Source organism: Leguminivora glycinivorella, chromosome 3 (assembly GCF_023078275.1).
Source record: "Leguminivora glycinivorella isolate SPB_JAAS2020 chromosome 3, LegGlyc_1.1, whole genome shotgun sequence".
Taxonomy (NCBI): Eukaryota; Metazoa; Arthropoda; class Insecta; order Lepidoptera; family Tortricidae; genus Leguminivora; species Leguminivora glycinivorella.
In genome coordinates, this window is record NC_062973.1 from 9,893,391 (window position 1) to 9,907,875 (window position 14,485).

Sequence of the window (14,485 nt, forward strand, 5' to 3'; positions counted from 1 at the left end):
TAAGCATATAAATGAATATAGTTGTTACATGTATAGTTAGATAACTGGTGCGTTTCGTTTTCAGGGGCAACATCCTTGGTCAAGTTCCGTACAAAAGCAACGGGGCGGCACGACATCTCCGCTGCGTGAATCGCTCCTGTGATAATCCTTACGGAAGATACTGTACATGACGGAACACAGGGAAATGAGAATCGTTAAATATGCTTAGACTTTAGTTACATAAAAATAATAGTTTATAACTTTATTTAACACAACAATAAAAGAACGTAGATACATAAATAAAATAAAAATTTCAATAAAAATATTGTTTTTGTGTTAGTTAAAGCGATAATCTACATAGAGAATGTGAAAAAAGTAAATTTTTAGACATATTTTATGTTTAATTGTCGTCACAAAACTGACAGCATGTTAATTTTTGTTAACGACTTACGCTAATTGGGGGGACCCAAATTTTGAAAATGCCCTTAGTCCTCGTTGCATTGCAGTCAGAAGGAAGTCTTCGATTTTGCTCTGAATAAGCCTCGCATTCCGCCGGTGTCTCGAATACCAAGACAAGAGACAGTCTGCCCCTAACTTTCCGGAAACTTTAACTCCACGTTAAGGGGCACGATGTCCGTTCTTTTTTGTCCACAAGTTTTAAATGAAGCTTCGTATTGTTTCTAGTACTTCGCTTAAACTGCTTCGACAACTTCGTACTGTGCAAGTTGTGCTAAGTTTTAAGAGTCACCTTGGAAAAATGTTTTTCATTTCTCTTGCACGAGAAATTTACTTTTAATTTGTAGAAGTTATTACTGCAAACAAACAAAATTATATCAAGAAATTTTACATTAATATCATGCATGATTGGTATATTGTTTTGTATAATGGTTACTCGCGTTCGCAAAGATATGTACATCAGGGCCTGTAGCCAAGACCACAATCGTTTAAGGACTGCGCGTGTACCTATCTGATGAGTAGTGGTGCTAATGAGTGAGTATTCAACTAACCAACTTTGGCGGCTGCACTTAATTTTTACGAGAATTCTGCCGCGACAAGAGCTATATAGATTACGATTAAATAAAAAATAGGTATGGCATTTATTCAAATGATTTCAGTTTTTTCTTTGGTTAATAGCGATTTGTCTTATATAATCTTGTTAGAATTTCTTCGTGTAGGTACTTAATAGGGCTATGAAACTGGAACTAACCAGAGAGACGCTGAACAAACAGTGATTCTGCTAGCAATTAAAGTTTTGTTTTCCTGTAAGTTCGCCAATTATTCCAGCTTAAAAAATCCTTTTAGTTCTGTGTGGTAACGGGTTAAGAATTTCACCACCCTCTTTCCTCCCTTGGGTGTTTTAGAAGTCGGCTGTGGGGTATTGGTTCCATTGTGGTGTGGGCGATGGGCTGGCAACCTTTCAGCAATATTACAATTTCGTTTTCCTTCAACCCCTTAATTACCAAGCGTGGCAGTGAAACTTGAGATTCCTGTTTTTCCGTATGTATGTCATTTTTCGTTTGATTGCAAGCAAACAGTCTGAATGAATTTGCTAATTGAAGGTCGAGTATCATCATAATTACCTATACTGTTCAACGAGCCATATATAATTTAATAAAATATACCCCCGACTGGTAGTTCATTGATGGGCGGGGTGGATTTCCCAGATAACGATTGGTTCGATAATTTATTGGAGGAAATTCCCAGATTTTGATAAAAAATATTCTTAATTACAGCTATAGTGTACGTGGCTGCGCTTATTTATGTTATACAAAATAAGGAAAAACTCTGTGCGACTCGCACGATATCGCAACATGTGCTAGACCGTCTATTCTTCGATATCTTTGGTATAACTTAATCCAAAAGTAATTTTGCTCGAATATATTTTTAGACTTTCTTTTTATATTTAGCTGCAATACACGTTATAAATAACATAACCACCTTTAATACTCGTATAATAAATTGCACGTGAGAATTTTCTAAAGGCATGAAAGTCAACTCGGGTAAATGAATTTACATACCTGCCTCGGCGGTAAACAAGATCGGAGTCTGTTAGCTTTTTATTTCTCAGTAATTGGATCCTGCTCCGCGTTTATTGGTCGAATTTAATTTCGAAAAGTGAGAATAATATTAAATAAAGGTATTTACGTACACATATTTAGGTATTGTTTAACTTTAATTTGTTTCCTTTTTGGCTTTTGTTTTTTTCCTCCTTTTTGAGTCGTGTTTTTTTTTCTTTTATTTTGTAGTTTCATAGTACGTACCTTGGTATAAACCGTAATAAGTAACAAAATAATAATTGAATTTTTTTTAAATATTGGGGACACATGGGGATATTACACAGATCAACTTAGCCCCAAACTAAGCAAAGCTTGTACTATGGGTGCTAAGCGACGATATACATACTTAAATAGATAAATACATACTTATAAATATACTTAGAAAACATCCATGACTAAGAAACAAATATCTGTGCTCATCACACAAATAAATGCCCTTACCGGGATTCGAACCCAGGACCGCGGCTTAGCAGGCAGGGTCACGATCACGACCAACTGAGCCAGACCGGTCGTCGAAATATTTTAACTTTATTTACCTACATTCAGCAAAAGTAGACATCATAACCATAATGTGGCCTAAAAACCGTAACCGTACAATAATATAATAAATATAGTAAGGCCCACTTGCACTAACCACACTTAACTCTGGGTTAGCGTGATGTCATCTGTCAAATTTCATATAAAATGGTGGGTTAATCCTCTGGTTAACCCACCATTTTCGTTGGTGCAAGTGGCCCTAAGTCGCATTGTATATACAGTGTGTTACCAGCATGCGGTCATTTATTAAAACCAATAATATGATAAATTTTCAATCGTTTTCGTATATCAGCAAATCATAGTTATGTAAATTAGCTGCAAAATTAATTTTGCAAAATCCGTACAGTCAATGTAATTACTGCGTGCACTTTGTAATCGTCATTACTCACATCGCTAACACTTATGAGCTGTTATTGCCCTTATCTATTTGACAAGTATCTGCGCTGTACATTGCTGGCAATAAGAAAATGTTAGAAAGTTTATAAAGTCAACATTTTCATTCAAAAATAAGTTAAGGCCATGTTTAAATTGAATAACCATGTAAGATTACGCTCCTTTAAAAAAAGCTTACTTGCTCGTGACACACTGTATACTATTCACGATTAAGAAAAAGTAAAAAACGGCAAACCAACAGCGCCAACAGCGCCAGTATCGCGTTTGAGTGGCGGCTTCAAGAAGGAAAGCGAGCCCGCAAACGCCCCGTACACACCGGGAGACGAAGCGTAGAGAACGAGCTGCGGGAGTTCGGACTGAGTTGAAACGAGGCCAAGGCGGTGGCTCAAGATAGAAAGGCGTGGAAGAATCTTGTAGAGATCCTATGCACCTATGGCGTGCCCTAGGACAATCAACAACAACAACAACTAAATCGAATACAAAAATATTAATTAAGCGAGAACGTACCTACAGGTATCTAAGCACATACATATGTATAAGTATAAACCGTTCACAATTTAGATTTGCGCCACTTTAGCTACCTCCATTAAGCCATCGTCGAAGCGGCAAATTGCATCAAATGTGTTGGGAAGAGCATATCAAATAACCGCATTTTGGGATCAATGCTAATACCGGCTTCACAATAGCGTTAGCGTTTTATCGATTTTATTGAGCTTAACAGGGTGGTTTTAAGCAAAAATGTGTCACCTGTCAACAAAAGTTAATGTCTCAATAAAAATATTGTCTTTTATAGTAAAATTTTTGAGTTGACATCTTATTGCAAAATGCATGCGGATGACACATTATTGCGTATAAGCATTTACTTTGACTTCAGGCTTTCTAATTTTATGTAAGAATGTCCAAAATCAACCCCTCTTAGCGTTCAGTTTTACCTACACCCGTACGCGAACAAAAATATATGCAGTATCTGCACATTTAGAACTCATAAATGTATAAATAAAATTGATGACAGAATGTTAACAATGTTGACGTCAATTTCAAATTAAATCATTTATTATCATTAAAAATAAAAAACATGTTACACATCACTTTACAAAATGCATCCACAGCGCAGGCTTCGTCAAAGTATGCTATATTATGTAATTTATGTCAAAAGGGTCATCAATACAAATCAAGTAGGTCATAAACGTTATTATAACTAAAATATTCCTCCCTGGACCGTACCTGGCTCAAAAGTCCCCATTATTCCCGCTGCATTACTCATAAATTGTGATTGAAGAGGGATATAAATTGGTATTAGTATTTTTATAATAAAGGATAAAGGAAATATGGGAAAAACGTACACTTTCCTATGGTTTTCCGGTTCTATATGCTAAAAATATGATCACATCCCTAAATATTGTCAGTTATAAAAATTACACCCTGCATTACCAATTTACCAATCAGGTAGGTATCACTTATGAATCTTATGATTATAATATGGGATGAAACGCTCCAAACTCAATGTCGACGAGGCACTGAACATTGTTAAATTCATTACAATTACGATCATCAAAGCAACAATAGCTACTTGCAACCCCGCAAACGCTGATTAAGAGTCAATTATGATGAAAACAATGTTCATTATTTCAGCCAAACACAATGTGCTTTAATGCGGCTTAATAGGGAGAATGAAGCGTATTACACACTACCTACACAATACTGGATCTGTATCTGAACGCATATCTTTGAATATCGCTCCATGATTCAATGAACAAACGCCGTAATTTAAGGTTCTCATGCGCCGCAAATACTCATCCTTGATGAAGGACTACGAGTTTGCGGCACTTGCTATGGAGACACTGGGTCCGTGGTCGGCTGACATGAAAGCCTTTGTGGGGTCTCTGTCGGCACGGCTCATTGACTCCACGGGAGACCCCAGAGCTGGCGCATATTTCTCTCAACGTATCGCCTTGGCGATACAGAGAGGAAATGCCGCCAGCACAACGGGCACCATGCCGCAGGCGGAACTTTTAGGTGGAATTTTCTTTTTATAATTGGGTTTATTTTGAAGTAGTTATATTTAGTTGTAATTTAGTTTTGTTTAGTTATTTCTAAGTACTTTTTAAGTTTCATATTATTATTCTTTAACCATTAAATAAAGTTATTAATTAAAATAACTGACTGGCAGTAGACTGTCGGGGCGACCTTGTACCATGTCACAGTACACAGTATAATAAAGAGATCGTACAGTATGGTCACTCCCGCTCCCCGCTGAAAGTGCCGCCCATCCGCTCTCGGTTATGTCACAGTTACCACCTGTCAAAAGCGCAACCAGTCACACTCACTCATACAAGCATGGTACGCGTTACACGAGCTCAGACTGTGTGCGCAGTAACGCGCCTCTTTCATACATTTGATCGCTATTGTCCGAGGTGTGACCATTGTGGGGCGATCAGTTGAGAAGAAGACTGGCTCAAGTACGACTCAGCTGCTTGGTAGTCGCATAGGATCGTGAGAAAAGAGAGCCCTATGTCTCTAATGAGGGATAACAGGATTATATTATCATCATCTATTTAGTAATAGTAGAGACAATCATCTCTTTCACCTGCAAATTGTAAGAGTCATTCCACGTTTTCACAACGCTGCACAAAATGTACCTGCCTATTAATTTTAATTGCTCTTTGACGTGGCAGTGATATTGGACCAATTAAGATTTAATTACTGGAATCCAACGGCAGCAAAACCAGTAAGGAGTTTTTTGATATTCTTTCATCTATTGAAATCATTATAATATTCAACTTTTTGTTGAACAATCAGTTTTTGTTTGACAAGTCATTGGTAGAATATGGAATGAGCTCCCGAGGGTCTACATAAGGGTTCTGTTTAGGTCTTACCCATATTTCTAAAGGGTCAACTGCGCACACGTCTTTGCGGGCGTCCATAGACCTTGGTGATTGCTTACCATCAGATGATCAGATGTATCAGATGTACAAGTGTACTCATTTGCCACCTTTTGTAACTTATGTTGTAAGAAAATAGAAAAGTTCAGCTACTTTTATTATATGATTTAATGAAGAATGACTATTCTTTATACGCCGTGTCTTGCGTGGGCGACGGTCGCGCGATGGTCGCGCGACGGCGATGCGACATACGAAATCAAACCTTATCGATATGGAAGTATGAGACGCGACGGCGACGGTCGCGACCGTCGCCCACGCAAGACACGGCGTTAGACAGAGTGTATTTGAGTTTTGTAAGTACTTTGTAGTGTGTACAGTCAGCAACAAAGCTATGAATACAGCCAAAATGCCAAAAATATGTAAGTATTAGGGTATGAAAAACCGGTTAACTTAAAAAACCGGTTAATAACCGAGACTTTTCCTTCAAAACCGGTTAACCGGTTATTAACCGGTTTTGAGGATTTTTAGTAAATGGCCGTACTACGCAATAATTACCATACCTTTAAGAATTCTGATGTTGATGATATCGTAGCAGGTATTACTTGCACGATGAAGATCATTTTTATCCAGTTTTTGGAAATTTGGTAAATGCGGAAATTGCTAAAAAAGGCTTGTGTGGTTTGAATGTGATTCGTCAGTTGCGTTTTCTAGGCATATCGCGAAGGTCTACAGCTCCCAGAGCCCCTAGTAATACAAGCAATTGATGTACGAAAACCAAGATCTCCATTTTACCTTTCTTTTAAAAAATATAGTTTGAAATATACGATAGACTCCGGTTACAACGACGCTCAAGGGACCGCTGATGACCGCGTACTAACCGGATGTCGTACAAAACGAATTTCATTTCTTTTAATTAAAAGTAATATCTACATCTCTATTACTAAAACATTTCAATCAATCGGTTTATTTACAGGGTATTATTATCATCATAGTATTAATACCTTATTTTATTGTGACTTGTTTAGTTAGAAAAGTCCTTTTTAGTATGCATGCTTGCTCATCATTTGTAAGTAAAGCTAGTTTATACGTAATCGAAAAATACAAATTGGGTTCTATTTAGCTTATAAGATTAGACCTGAGGCGAACAAATTGTTAAAATGTAATGTTGGCCACAATGTAGTAAGTATACAGAACTTTATTGCTTTTACATTAAGGTGTGTTCATATAGTGTATACATCTTTTGGCACTTGTATCCACAGCTTGGTTGCTGACTGTACTTTGAATTTCTCGTGTGGCGTATAAATATTTGAGCGGCAGGACCCGCGGCTGTGCTGGCTAGTCTACACCTACAATGAGAATAATTCATTAAGGTATACCCGGCTAAGGTCTGACGGAGGGTAAGATCGTATGCTTGTAACTGCTACTAAAATAATAGTTACTCCACCTCACCACCGTTAAGCCATCTCTTCATGACTCTAATGCTGTGTGCTTAATAAAGCGCTCAGTGCTGTCAGACATGCATAATTTATTACGAACGTGAAAAAAGAGTAGGTAACGAGTCGCCTTTTTTTACAAAAATAAAACACTGAATGTTCCAACGTGAGCACCTAAGTCTCGATCGGAAGATCAGCATTGGAAGTCACCAGCAACACACTGAGATGAGGCCATTTCGTGGCAATTCATTCCTTTCTGTTTTGTCGTTATTATGTGTATTTTGTCTTTCATGTGTTCACGAATAAATGTTTATTCTACATATTCTATTCTATTCTTATTGATTTTTATATAGCTGAAAGTCCATTTTAATCCAATCTTATTCCCAGTGTTTTTCTGGTTAGTATCTGAAAACTATGTAATGCGTAATGCAACTTTCAGTGTGTAGGTTACTACAAAAAATTGTTTTCTTTTAATGAGTGAACAAGACCAACTCACCGAAAAACAGTCCGGTCTTACCCGGTTGTACCTTATATCAGGACAGGACCTCGCTACACCACTGTGCCCGCTGTTGCAGGAATGCCAAACATGCTTCATAAGCATTGTTTTAATCCGTTTAAAATTCAACGTTTGGTAGCGGCTCGAAACTTGGAACTGTTTTCGACGTTCCCCGCGGTACATTTTTGTTTACCTCTGCATACTTCACGGGGTTTGCAACGCAGCAGAAGTATTCATACGGCTGTCTGTTTACGAATATATTTTCTACTCGACTGCTAGTAGCTGGTGTGTATTTTTAAAAAATAAATAAAATAAATATTATGGGACATTCTTACACAGATTGACTGAGTCCCACGGTAAGCTCAAGAATGCTTGTGTTGCAGGTACTAAGACAACGATATATATAATATTTAAATACGTATATACATAGAAAACATCCATGAATCAGGAATAAATACGAGTACCTGTGCTCATCACACAAATAAATGCCCTTACCACGATTCGAACCCGGGACCGCGGCATAGCAGGCAGGGTCACTACGCGCTAGGCCAGACGGGTCGTCAAATATTATAGTATTGATTATATGCGAATTCCCGTTAAGGGTAGGCTAAACTATTAACATAGAGATACTGGGCAAAAATTTCTACTGTGCTATATAATACCTAGCATACATCTATTCTTACTAAATAGAGGTATATAGTAAGTACTTTTTTGAACCTACTCGTGATCAACTTTTACTAGGTACTTACCTACTTATGTATGTATGTAGGGACTAGCAAAGTTGCTAGTAGCCTAAAATCACAAATCTTGGTTTCCGCAAATCATGTGTCAATTCCAATTGAGTTGGATTTTAGCGTGGACGGCAAGAAGTTATTTGAGTATAGATGCTTTCTGTAATTGTATGTAAATATTTGGTTTCAGGTCAACCAGTTTCAGACTGTGATGGAGATATTTAGGGATAACACCAGTAGTTGAGAGGACTATAGGGACAATGTATAATTGCAGATCCTGGTAACTTCATCTTTAAGATCTGTATATTTTTGGACTTTTTCAGTAATAGTTTTATGTAGGTTGTGAGTGTTGGGGACGGCAATATCTATAAGGTAAGTGATTTTATGTATTTTGTCAGTCAAGGTTTATTATTATTATCTCATAAAAAAAGTTGAAAAGTTGACCTTGAAAAGTTTACTTGCGCTATCGAGAAACGTATTAAAAAAAACTGACGATAGCCACACTTACAATATTTATGATTCAAAGGTGCTGGGCTAAAACCCTCAGATTCACATAACTTTCTCAAATACCCAAGTTCTTTTAATATCGAGCAGTATCGCTCAAATGGTTGTCTGTTGAAAGTTTCCATTAACAGCAATGCATTGAATCCAGGCGAGCCGTAAGCCGACGTTCACTTAGCTCTAATACCGGCCTCAGCTGCGACCGGAGATACCCACACCCACATCCATTTATTGAGAATTTATCCATTGATTGCCTCGCAGTTTATTCTACATTTTTAACAGTTTTAGCTAGCCTCAAAGTGACTTTTTACGATCTGGAACATGTACCGGAATTTCATCCGGTTATTTTAGCTTTAGTTAAAAGGATTTTGCTACAATATTCTATTTTTTTAGCTGCGCGCTGGAAACCTTCCTTTTCGTTTTTCCTATGCGTGGACCGGGTTGCGTATCGCGGTTATTGTATGCATACCAAATTTTTGTATACGTGGAATATACATACAACAAACATACAAACACGCCTGTATCCCATGAAGGGGTAGGCAGAGCACATGAAACTACTCAAGTTTCAGTGCCGCTCTTGGCAAATAAGGGGTTGACAGAAAACGAAACTGTGACGTGTACGTGGAATATATTTATTCGAAATATGACACTCGTCGCCATTCTAGTGTTTAGAATTCAATTCATTAATTTTTTAACATCTTCGTAATTCTTACGTATTAAATTACATACTTGCATATTAATTTATTCTCAGTGATATTTTTCGTGAAATACTTATTAAGCCAGTATTTCAAAATAGAACAAAAATGTTGGTATTAATTTACTTCATTTGATTATCTTTCGACGTCATAGCTATCCTCAGCCTGATGTACACCTACGTTTAGAAAATGACAGATGATTCATAGGCTCATGATGTCAACCGTAGATTTATGCTCAAGAGAAATGATTGAACATAATGACACAACGCCATGCCTATTAAATTGTTTGTCGGTCGTACTATTATATAGGTACAAATACGGTAAAACACTGTTCGCTTACTTTATACAGTCGCAGAGCTACACATGGACGGATAGAAGAGGTAATGTGACGTATCTTTAGCATTCCCCGGCACCGCTAACAAGCAGGCGTAATCTCTATCTCCGATCTGCTCAGCTGTTCAATTTGCAACTCATGCCGAGTGATTCGCCAAAGGCAGACCAGTGTAAGGTTCCGGACTGAACGCATACGACAGCAAAGTAGCGCCATGATTATATTGTGATAAAGATCAAATGCACGAATATTTAGCCTTGATTTTTCGCTTGTCACGGGCATCAGTATTAATCTTACTAGATAATTATCTCTCTATAGACTGTATCTAACAATTTAATGTAATGATTAGATTTAGATAGATCTGGGGGCCGATTTTTGAGTCTCACTCTCAAATTGTCACTGAAAATAATAGGCAATTCACCGTTTTCAACCGGTATTTTAGTGACAGTGAGACTCAAAAATCGGCCCCCTGAACACAAAATCTTACAAGTATCTACCTACAGTACTGGACAAAATTCTTCATACACCGACATATAAAATAAACTTTCTATCATAATTTCTTTACCCTTAAACTTTAACATCACAGTTGTATTGGAAAACTTTTAACTAATTTCATGGCGTACAACATACAGACAATAACATATCAATGATCGTACAATAATTTTTTTACATGAGTATAAATATAAATATCAGTACTTTTGGCTCTGGACGAATTTGATCATACAGTAATTAAAATACGAATGAAATGCAATGTAGTAGTGTGTATGGCTGTCATCTGCTTTAGATATCGCTGATTGTCTCGGAGGAACATTTTATGTTAGAAACTGAAAGTATTTATCTAACCCAAGCTTTTTCCTGTGTGTCTACTGAAGTAGGCAAAGCGGGTATAATTCAGAATGACATTTGATATTTTCTTTATTTTTCCAAAAACTTCCTTAAATTTTGGCTTGGATTGATTACATGAGACTATGTTAGCCATTCAAGCTATTCATTCCTATTAATCATAACAAACGCATGAGATATACATACTGGTATTATCTTTCAGCCATCGCCCGTCTGAATATATATGAAAAGATGACTGAAAGAAAATACTAGTATGTCTATTTCATGCGTTCGTTGTGATTCATAGGATTAAGTAGCCTCATGTTATCAATCCTAGCCAAAATTTAAGGAAGTTTTTGGAAAAACAAAGAAAATATCAAATGTTATTCTGAATTATACCCACTTTGCCTACTTTAGTAGGCACACAGGAAAAAGCTTGGGTTAGATAAATACCTTCAGTTTGTACCTGAAAATGTTCCTCCGAGACAAGCAGCCATATCTAAAGCAGATGAAAGCCATACACACTAATACATTGCATTTCATTCGTATTTTAATTACTGTATGATCAAATTTGTCCAGAGCCAAAAGTACTAATATTTATATTTATACCCATGTAAAACAATAATTGTACAATCATTGATATATTGTTGTCTGTATGTTGTACGCCTTGCATGAAATTAGCCAAAAACATTAAAAATGTTTTCAACACAGGCAAGTCACAACTTCAGTACAAAATCTGATGTTAAGTTTAAGGGTAGAGAAATTATGATAGAAAGTTTATTTTTTTATGTCGGTGTATGAAGAATTTTGTCCAGTACTGTAATTACTACTTATCTTTGGCATTATACAAGCCTTTTTCCATGGTTACGAACGAATTTTAATAAAGTACCTAACTGAATTTATTCTAGAATGCGCAGTCTGACTGACTTTTCTTTACTGCAAGTAACGCAGAACTCTAAGTCCCATGTCCCACCTTTGCACTCTTGTATTGACGGTGAAGTATTTCTCCAAAGCTAATGATCTGTTTCTAAAATGTTAAGTCACTGTGTCACTTTCAGTTTTAGGGGCAGTAGGTATCCATTACTAGAAACAAGAGCCGATGTGGAACGTATCGTGAATACTTCGTTATTGTGGCTATATGACGAGGGTCAAACGCGTCTCGTGGAGCTACGTGTCCCATCGAGATCCAACGCCCTTCACGCTTCCACTAACAAAAGTTTAAGGTTCTTTACACATCCACTGACTTGTGAGCGGTAGACTAGTTAGGAGCATATTAGGAAAGCTGCAAGCGTACCTAATGGGAACTTTTGGGTCTGCCTTTTTTAAGGGGGCAAGTGAGTAGATTGATTGACTGGTGCTAAGCGATTACCGAAGACCATGGACACCTTCTACACCAGAGTCTACAGAAGAGGTGGAAATATTGTCTCGGCGGGATGTACTTTTCTTGAAGATTTAATTGTCGGTCAGAAATACCACAGCCACAAGTTAGCTGAGCGAGGCAGAAAATTTCTGAAGTGACACAAAAGTGGGGACTGTGAATCATGTTATCATAGTATAAGTGGGTGTTCAAATGCAAGAAAAAAATGGTAAGTAAATTTCTATTCAGAGACATTATATTTTGCTACATGTAATTCGGGTAAGGTAAATAATATTTCTTAATATTTACTGCCATAAATATTATTTACCTTACCCGATTTACAGGTAGCAATATTATCGGGGACACAACGAAACGTCACCAGCAGAATGCGGCGTAGGCTATAAATCTCCCCTTACTTCGCTGGCATTATAAAGATTACCCGACAAAATAGTCGGGCCCTTCCGTTCAATTTCGCAAATCGTGTTGCGTCGGAGGGCGCTGACGTATCGCGATCCACGCCTCGGTCTGGGGACCTACCACCAAAGCCACCAAATCCGAATTCCGCAAATTACATTATAGGGTACTGGCTTAGATAGTCCAGGTGTCAAGACTTCTGCTTTAAACATTTCATAATATTAAAGATAAAGATTTTTTATTTGCAAAATGTAGTGATTGACATAGTTGGACAGTGACTTACTTGACTTAATGTTCTATATCCCCTATTCCAAGTGCGCCGCCACCTCGATCGGTCTTGAGCTTCGTGCTTCAATTCGCTCCAAGTCTTTCCAATAGCCTTAGCCTCTGCAATAATAGTCCGTCGCCAAGTTTGCTTTGGACGGCAACTTTTTCTTTTTCCTTGGGGGTTCCAGTCTATTTGCCTCGGTATATGGTTTAGACCCCTTTCTCCAACTCCATTTCCGGCGCTTAATCTGCTGGTCGATCGGGGTTTCATTGCAGAGTCTCCACAGGTGTACATTGGGTATTTTCTCGGGCCAGTATATACCGAGGATACGACGAAGGCAGCGGTTGATGCAGACTTGCAGCTGGCGCGAGATGTTCTTTGTCACTTTCCACGTCTCACACCCATACAGCAATACGGTTTTTACGTTTGACCGGAATATTTTGAGCTTTACTCTCCGTGTCAACTTACTCGATTGCCATACTGTGCGGAGCTGCGCGAAGGTGCTCTGGCTTTGGCTATTCTCGAAGCGATGTCCTCTTCGGTTCCTCCAACTTAAGTAAATTTGTGGACTTGTTCCACAACCTCTGTGCTAATTTGGAATTATGTGTCCATGATCGTTAGGATCAGTGTAGGTAACATTAAGTGCATTTTACTTAAAGCATGCAATTTTTTCTTATTAGCTAGGGATACTTATCTAAGTATGTACTTACATGTAAATGTTATATAACAATACACCATGAATTGTGAGTGTGAATAACTTTAAACTATGTGTCCATGATCGTTAGGATCAGTGTGCGTAGCCGACGATTGCACAAACGCTTACGAAACGCTCAAGATACTTAGTATTTCTTTCGTAGCTATCTATCTCTTTCGCTCTTGCGTATAGGCGCGACAGAGCCAGACTTCCTTTCTGCGGCGTTTCGGTGGCGTTTCGCGTCGCAAAAATGCCATTCGGCTGCGGGGCCTGAAACCAAACTGCAAGTTGTATAATGACAAATAAACATAGCGATGGGCCATCCTCATCTACAATATATGGAAAGTATTCACGTTCACATAAGTCGACGTATTTTAACCATATAGCTATGCCGTAAGTCTGATTTTTAATAATTATTATACTTAAGTTAACACTTAAGGGACTCCGTACGGGACATTTACATTTTTAAAAAATCTCCTGTCATCCTAAAAATGTTTAGAATAATCAAAAAATTCAAAATAGTTTTTTCAAACATGATGCTATGATTAAAATACATAAAATTGTGTAAACATATTTCCAACTATTTCAATATCTACGAAAATGAAAACTACGTTTGTATGAAAAACCTGTTTTCGGGGCAGTCGTACCTGTTTTCGGGGCAGTCGTCTTTCGTCTGTAACGGAAATAAAAGAGAAAGATGGTCTTATTTACCAACATGCGAATTTTGTGGTAGGCCCATGCGACCTTCCATTTTGATGTCAGATTGGATTTTATGTAAGCACTTAAAATTCAGAGTGCTAGTTTGCGCTAAGTGAAAATCCTTGTCGGCGTTGCATGCTCACTGATAGTTGCTAGAGCGCTCAAGTTTTAACCATCTCAATGAATTAGTTCACTC